An 8,255-nucleotide genomic window follows, 5' to 3' on the forward strand; every position below is an offset into this window, starting at 1 on the left:
TGAGGCCCCATTATGATGTCAGAAAGCTGGCTCTGGAATCCTGAGGGCTCCACTATGACACGTGCAAAGTTCCGTCTGAACTTTATATAAGACGGTGAGGCTCAGTCAGTCACTCAGTGTTGCCTGAGAGGGCAACACTGCAACAGCCGGCCGCCAGGCTGTCTTTTTTTTGCACAGCTAGTTGCCTCCAGGAGGCCACAAGAGGGAGACAAGGGACTGCAAAATGGAAAATAGGCATCCACACACTTTACAGACAACTTCTCCTTGCTCCTACAACCTCCATCCTTGCACAGTTTGTTATTCTTCTAGGTAACATAGTAACAAATCCAAATTGCTGCTCTCTTTGTAGGCAAGCAAGGCTTTGTTGCAACTGCAATTCTTACTTCTTCTTGAAATGTAGGGACGACAGTACATTCCATCACATCCATCTAGTGTACACAGGTAGGTCCATTGTGGCGGGCAGGCGAGCGGGCGGGCTGCTTTATTGGCTGTTTGCTGTTCCCCTACTCCACTCCACTATTTGACTGTTGTGCTGCATCAATCAATCAATCAATCAATCAATCAATCAATCAATCAATCAATCAATCAGTGGCTGGCTCAGGTGCAGCTCTTTAACTTACCTAAAAGGGAGGGCGGAGAGAAGACAAGGAAGGTGAATGAGGTGTTCCAATGTGAAATGCCGGAAACACAGAAACACAGACGACACACAACAAGAGGTGGCAATCTATTCATTAATTGCATTTAATCAATGAGCTCATTATCACTCATGCATTGTCCAACAGGTGTTGAAATAATGGGATTAAAAGGGGAGATCCCTTCAGAAAGACAGAAACAATAGCAAAGACAAAAAACACTTTTGGAATCTGCTTTTAGTCAACACATAAGGAAAGGGTGCACCGGTCCTGGAAATACTGCAATACCAGGTCAATGCGTGGAGTGGACAGAGCAAGCTCTATTTCCATCTCCCTGTTCTAAAAATCCATTTAATATATGGTCCCCAGATAGGGGACGTATCAGATATTAAACTGATAAGAACAGATACTACACTTGATCTTAGCCAAAAGGCCGAGAAGCGGTAACCCGAACGGGCCGCGCGTTGCCCGAGCCTGCCCGATACTGCTGTTCAGCCCTTGCAGCGATTCAGCCTACTTCTAGGCAATTCCATGGGGCCCTGCAGGCTCACACACTCACAGCTACACGGGAGGTGAATAAAGGCCGGAGAGGAAGCCAGACAGGATTTGCTTCTTTTGCTTGCACCACAATGCAGTGCTGAAAGAGGAGGAATCTACATAAAAACGCCTTCCTGGCAACGCCCAAATGCCCTGCTGCCATGCAGATAAACACTGGCAGCGGCAGCAAGTGCATGCCAACAGCCACCCCTTGTTCCTTCACACCTTGTATCAGCTGTAATCCAGTCCAGTCCAGTGCTGCCTGCTGAGCAGCACTGACCAACACTGCCTGGGCCCAGGCTTTTATCTCTGAGGCCCCATTATGATGTCAGAAAGCTGGCTCTGGAATCCTGAGGGCTCCACTATGACACGTGCAAAGTTCCGTCTGAACTTTATATAAGACGGTGAGGCTCAGTCAGTCACTCAGTGTTGCCTGAGAGGGCAACACTGCAACAGCCGGCCGCCAGGCTGTCTTTTTTTTGCACAGCTAGTTGCCTCCAGGAGGCCACAAGAGGGAGACAAGGGACTGCAAAATGGAAAATAGGCATCCACACACTTTACAGACAACTTCTCCTTGCTCCTACAACCTCCATCCTTGCACAGTTTGTTATTCTTCTAGGTAACATAGTAACAAATCCAAATTGCTGCTCTCTTTGTAGGCAAGCAAGGCTTTGTTGCAACTGCAATTCTTACTTCTTCTTGAAATGTAGGGACGACAGTACATTCCATCACATCCATCTAGTGTACACAGGTAGGTCCATTGTGGCGGGCAGGCGAGCGGGCGGGCTGCTTTATTGGCTGTTTGCTGTTCCCCTACTCCACTCCACTATTTGACTGTTGTGCTGCATCAATCAATCAATCAATCAATCAATCAATCAATCAATCAATCAATCAATCAATCAATCAGTGGCTGGCTCAGGTGCAGCTCTTTAACTTACCTAAAAGGGAGGGCGGAGAGAAGACAAGGAAGGTGAATGAGGTGTTCCAATGTGAAATGCCGGAAACACAGAAACACAGACGACACACAACAAGAGGTGTCAATCTATTCATTAATTGCATTTAATCAATGAGCTCATTATCACTCATGCATTGTCCAACAGGTGTTGAAATAATGGGATTAAAAGGGGAGATCCCTTCAGAAAGACAGAAACAATAGCAAAGACAAAAAACACTTTTGGAATCTGCTTTTAGTCAACACATAAGGAAAGGGTGCACCGGTCCTGGAAATACTGCAATACCAGGTCAATGCGTGGAGTGGACAGAGCAAGCTCTATTTCCATCTCCCTGTTCTAAAAATCCATTTAATATATGGTCCCCAGATAGGGGACGTATCAGATATTAAACTGATAAGAACAGATACTACACTTGATCTTAGCCAAAAGGCCGAGAAGCGATAACCCGAACGGGCCGCGCGTTGCCCGAGCCTGCCCGATACTGCTGTTCAGCCCTTGCAGCGATTCAGCCTACTTCTAGGCAATTCCATGGGGCCCTGCAGGCTCACACACTCACAGCTACACGGGAGGTGAATAAAGGCCGGAGAGGAAGCAAGACAGGATTTGCTTCTTTTGCTTGCACCACAATGCAGTGCTGAAAGAGGAGGAATCTACATAAAAACGCCTTCCTGGCAACGCCCAAATGCCCTGCTGCCATGCAGATAAACACTGGCAGCGGCAGCAAGTGCATGCCCACAGCCACCCCTTGTTCCTTCACACCTTGTATCAGCTGTAATCCAGTCCAGTCCAGTGCTGCCTGCTGAGCAGCACTGACCAACACTGCCTGGGCCCAGGCTTTTATCTCTGAGGCCCCATTATGATGTCAGAAAGCTGGCTCTGGAATCCTGAGGGCTCCACTATGACACGTGCAAAGTTCCGTCTGAACTTTATATAAGACGGTGAGGCTCAGTCAGTCACTCAGTGTTGCCTGAGAGGGCAACACTGCAACAGCCGGCCGCCAGGCTGTCTTTTTTTTGCACAGCTAGTTGCCTCCAGGAGGCCACAAGAGGGAGACAAGGGACTGCAAAATGGAAAATAGGCATCCACCAACTTTACAGACAACTTCTCCTTGCTCCTACAACCTCCATCCTTGCACAGTTTGTTATTCTTCTAGGTAACATAGTAACAAATCCAAATTGCTGCTCTCTTTGTAGGCAAGCAAGGCTTTGTTGCAACTGCAATTCTTACTTCTTCTTGAAATGTAGGGACGACAGTACATTCCATCACATCCATCTAGTGTACACAGGTAGGTCCATTGTGGCGGGCAGGCGAGCGGGCGGGCTGCTTTATTGGCTGTTTGCTGTTCCCCTACTCCACTCCACTATTTGACTGTTGTGCTGCATCAATCAATCAATCAATCAATCAATCAATCAATCAATCAGTGGCTGGCTCAGGTGCAGCTCTTTAACTTACCTAAAAGGGAGGGCGGAGAGAAGACAAGGAAGGTGAATGAGGTGTTCCAATGTGAAATGCCGGAAACACAGAAACACAGACGACACACAACAAGAGGTGGCAATCTATTCATTAATTGCATTTAATCAATGAGCTCATTATCACTCATGCATTGTCCAACAGGTGTTGAAATAATGGGATTAAAAGGGGAGATCCCTTCAGAAAGACAGAAACAATAGCAAAGACAAAAAACACTTTTGGAATCTGCTTTTAGTCAACACATAAGGAAAGGGTGCACCGGTCCTGGAAATACTGCAATACCAGGTCAATGCGTGGAGTGGACAGAGCAAGCTCTATTTCCATCTCCCTGTTCTAAAAATCCATTTAATATATGGTCCCCAGATAGGGGACGTATCAGATATTAAACTGATAAGAACAGATACTACACTTGATCTTAGCCAAAAGGCCGAGAAGCGATAACCCGAACGGGCCGCGCGTTGCCCGAGCCTGCCCGATACTGCTGTTCAGCCCTTGCAGCGATTCAGCCTACTTCTAGGCAATTCCATGGGGCCCTGCAGGCTCACACACTCACAGCTACACGGGAGGTGAATAAAGGCCGGAGAGGAAGCCAGACAGGATTTGCTTCTTTTGCTTGCACCACAATGCAGTGCTGAAAGAGGAGGAATCTACATAAAAACGCCTTCCTGGCAACGCCCAAATGCCCTGCTGCCATGCAGATAAACACTGGCAGCGGCAGCAAGTGCATGCCCACAGCCACCCCTTGTTCCTTCACACCTTGTATCAGCTGTAATCCAGTCCAGTCCAGTGCTGCCTGCTGAGCAGCACTGACCAACACTGCCTGGGCCCAGGCTTTTATCTCTGAGGCCCCATTATGATGTCAGAAAGCTGGCTCTGGAATCCTGAGGGCTCCACTATGACACGTGCAAAGTTCCGTCTGAACTTTATATAAGACGGTGAGGCTCAGTCAGTCACTCAGTGTTGCCTGAGAGGGCAACACTGCAACAGCCGGCCGCCAGGCTGTCTTTTTTTTGCACAGCTAGTTGCCTCCAGGAGGCCACAAGAGGGAGACAAGGGACTGCAAAATGGAAAATAGGCATCCACCAACTTTACAGACAACTTCTCCTTGCTCCTACAACCTCCATCCTTGCACAGTTTGTTATTCTTCTAGGTAACATAGTAACAAATCCAAATTGCTGCTCTCTTTGTAGGCAAGCAAGGCTTTGTTGCAACTGCAATTCTTACTTCTTCTTGAAATGTAGGGACGACAGTACATTCCATCACATCCATCTAGTGTACACAGGTAGGTCCATTGTGGCGGGCAGGCGAGCGGGCGGGCTGCTTTATTGGCTGTTTGCTGTTCCCCTACTCCACTCCACTATTTGACTGTTGTGCTGCATCAATCAATCAATCAATCAATCAATCAATCAATCAGTGGCTGGCTCAGGTGCAGCTCTTTAACTTACCTAAAAGGGAGGGCGGAGAGAAGACAAGGAAGGTGAATGAGGTGTTCCAATGTGAAATGCCGGAAACACAGAAACACAGACGACACACAACAAGAGGTGGCAATCTATTCATTAATTGCATTTAATCAATGAGCTCATTATCACTCATGCATTGTCCAACAGGTGTTGAAATAATGGGATTAAAAGGGGAGATCCCTTCAGAAAGACAGAAACAATAGCAAAGACAAACAACACTTTTGGAATCTGCTTTTAGTCAACACATAAGGAAAGGGTGCACCGGTCCTGGAAATACTGCAATACCAGGTCAATGCGTGGAGTGGACAGAGCAAGCTCTATTTCCATCTCCCTGTTCTAAAAATCCATTTAATATATGGTCCCCAGATAGGGGACGTATCAGATATTAAACTGATAAGAACAGATACTACACTTGATCTTAGCCAAAAGGCCGAGAAGCGATAACCCGAACGGGCCGCGCGTTGCCCGAGCCTGCCCGATACTGCTGTTCAGCCCTTGCAGCGATTCAGCCTACTTCTAGGCAATTCCATGGGGCCCTGCAGGCTCACACACTCACAGCTACACGGGAGGTGAATAAAGGCCGGAGAGGAAGCCAGACAGGATTTGCTTCTTTTGCTTGCACCACAATGCAGTGCTGAAAGAGGAGGAATCTACATAAAAACGCCTTCCTGGCAACGCCCAAATGCCCTGCTGCCATGCAGATAAACACTGGCAGCGGCAGCAAGTGCATGCCCACAGCCACCCCTTGTTCCTTCACACCTTGTATCAGCTGTAATCCAGTCCAGTCCAGTGCTGCCTGCTGAGCAGCACTGACCAACACTGCCTGGGCCCAGGCTTTTATCTCTGAGGCCCCATTATGATGTCAGAAAGCTGGCTCTGGAATCCTGAGGGCTCCACTATGACACGTGCAAAGTTCCGTCTGAACTTTATATAAGACGGTGAGGCTCAGTCAGTCACTCAGTGTTGCCTGAGAGGGCAACACTGCAACAGCCGGCCGCCAGGCTGTCTTTTTTTTGCACAGCAAGTTGCCTCCAGGAGGCCACAAGAGGGAGACAAGGGACTGCAAAATGGAAAATAGGCATCCACCAACTTTACAGACAACTTCTCCTTGCTCCTACAACCTCCATCCTTGCACAGTTTGTTATTCTTCTAGGTAACATAGTAACAAATCCAAATTGCTGCTCTCTTTGTAGGCAAGCAAGGCTTTGTTGCAACTGCAATTCTTACTTCTTCTTGAAATGTAGGGACGACAGTACATTCCATCACATCCATCTAGTGTACACAGGTAGGTCCATTGTGGCGGGCAGGCGAGCGGGCGGGCTGCTTTATTGGCTGTTTGCTGTTCCCCTACTCCACTCCACTATTTGACTGTTGTGCTGCATCAATCAATCAATCAATCAATCAATCAATCAATCAATCAATCAATCAATCAATCAATCAGTGGCTGGCTCAGGTGCAGCTCTTTAACTTACCTAAAAGGGAGGGCGGAGAGAAGACAAGGAAGGTGAATGAGGTGTTCCAATGTGAAATGCCGGAAACACAGAAACACAGACGACACACAACAAGAGGTGGCAATCTATTCATTAATTGCATTTAATCAATGAGCTCATTATCACTCATGCATTGTCCAACAGGTGTTGAAATAATGGGATTAAAAGGGGAGATCCCTTCAGAAAGACAGAAACAATAGCAAAGACAAAAAACACTTTTGGAATCTGCTTTTAGTCAACACATAAGGAAAGGGTGCACCGGTCCTGGAAATACTGCAATACCAGGTCAATGCGTGGAGTGGACAGAGCAAGCTCTATTTCCATCTCCCTGTTCTAAAAATCCATTTAATATATGGTCCCCAGATAGGGGACGTATCAGATATTAAACTGATAAGAACAGATACTACACTTGATCTTAGCCAAAAGGCCGAGAAGCGATAACCCGAACGGGCCGCGCGTTGCCCGAGCCTGCCCGATACTGCTGTTCAGCCCTTGCAGCGATTCAGCCTACTTCTAGGCAATTCCATGGGGCCCTGCAGGCTCACACACTCACAGCTACACGGGAGGTGAATAAAGGCCGGAGAGGAAGCCAGACAGGATTTGCTTCTTTTGCTTGCACCACAATGCAGTGCTGAAAGAGGAGGAATCTACATAAAAACGCCTTCCTGGCAACGCCCAAATGCCCTGCTGCCATGCAGATAAACACTGGCAGCGGCAGCAAGTGCATGCCCACAGCCACCCCTTGTTCCTTCACACCTTGTATCAGCTGTAATCCAGTCCAGTCCAGTGCTGCCTGCTGAGCAGCACTGACCAACACTGCCTGGGCCCAGGCTTTTATCTCTGAGGCCCCATTATGATGTCAGAAAGCTGGCTCTGGAATCCTGAGGGCTCCACTATGACACGTGCAAAGTTCCGTCTGAACTTTATATAAGACGGTGAGGCTCAGTCAGTCACTCAGTGTTGCCTGAGAGGGCAACACTGCAACAGCCGGCCGCCAGGCTGTCTTTTTTTTGCACAGCTAGTTGCCTCCAGGAGGCCACAAGAGGGAGACAAGGGACTGCAAAATGGAAAATAGGCATCCACCAACTTTACAGACAACTTCTCCTTGCTCCTACAACCTCCATCCTTGCACAGTTTGTTATTCTTCTAGGTAACATAGTAACAAATCCAAATTGCTGCTCTCTTTGTAGGCAAGCAAGGCTTTGTTGCAACTGCAATTCTTACTTCTTCTTGAAATGTAGGGACGACAGTACATTCCATCACATCCATCTAGTGTACACAGGTAGGTCCATTGTGGCGGGCAGGCGAGCGGGCGGGCTGCTTTATTGGCTGTTTGCTGTTCCCCTACTCCACTCCACTATTTGACTGTTGTGCTGCATCAATCAATCAATCAATCAATCAATCAATCAATCAATCAAGTGGCTGGCTCAGGTGCAGCTCTTTAACTTACCTAAAAGGGAGGGCGGAGAGAAGACAAGGAAGGTGAATGAGGTGTTCCAATGTGAAATGCCGGAAACACAGAAACACAGACGACACACAACAAGAGGTGGCAATCTATTCATTAATTGCATTTAATCAATGAGCTCATTATCACTCATGCATTGTCCAACAGGTGTTGAAATAATGGGATTAAAAGGGGAGATCCCTTCAGAAAGACAGAAACAATAGCAAAGACAAAAAACACTTTTGGAATCTGCTTTTAGTCAACACATA

General features: G+C 47.5%; 5 non-coding genes across 5 annotated transcripts; all 5 read right to left on the reverse strand.

The window, feature by feature from the left end:
- Positions 1-886: 886 nt before the first annotated feature.
- On the reverse strand, positions 887-1,077 carry LOC142702722 (U2 spliceosomal RNA). Its single transcript, XR_012867261.1, has one exon. It is a non-coding gene; the product is annotated as a U2 spliceosomal RNA (small nuclear RNA).
- Positions 1,078-2,373: 1,296 nt separating this feature from the next.
- LOC142702717 (U2 spliceosomal RNA) lies at positions 2,374-2,564 on the reverse strand. The gene has a single exon (XR_012867257.1). It is a non-coding gene; the product is annotated as a U2 spliceosomal RNA (small nuclear RNA).
- A 1,276-nt stretch (positions 2,565-3,840) lies between these two features.
- LOC142702718 (U2 spliceosomal RNA) lies at positions 3,841-4,031 on the reverse strand. Its single transcript, XR_012867258.1, has one exon. It is a non-coding gene; the product is annotated as a U2 spliceosomal RNA (small nuclear RNA).
- Positions 4,032-5,303: 1,272 nt separating this feature from the next.
- LOC142702720 (U2 spliceosomal RNA) lies at positions 5,304-5,494 on the reverse strand. The gene has a single exon (XR_012867259.1). It is a non-coding gene; the product is annotated as a U2 spliceosomal RNA (small nuclear RNA).
- A 1,296-nt stretch (positions 5,495-6,790) lies between these two features.
- Positions 6,791-6,981, reverse strand: LOC142702721 (U2 spliceosomal RNA). The gene has a single exon (XR_012867260.1). It is a non-coding gene; the product is annotated as a U2 spliceosomal RNA (small nuclear RNA).
- Positions 6,982-8,255: the final 1,274 nt, after the last annotated feature.

This window comes from Rhinoderma darwinii, unplaced genomic scaffold (assembly GCF_050947455.1).
Source record: "Rhinoderma darwinii isolate aRhiDar2 unplaced genomic scaffold, aRhiDar2.hap1 Scaffold_2442, whole genome shotgun sequence".
Lineage (NCBI taxonomy): Eukaryota > Metazoa > Chordata > Amphibia > Anura > Rhinodermatidae > Rhinoderma > Rhinoderma darwinii.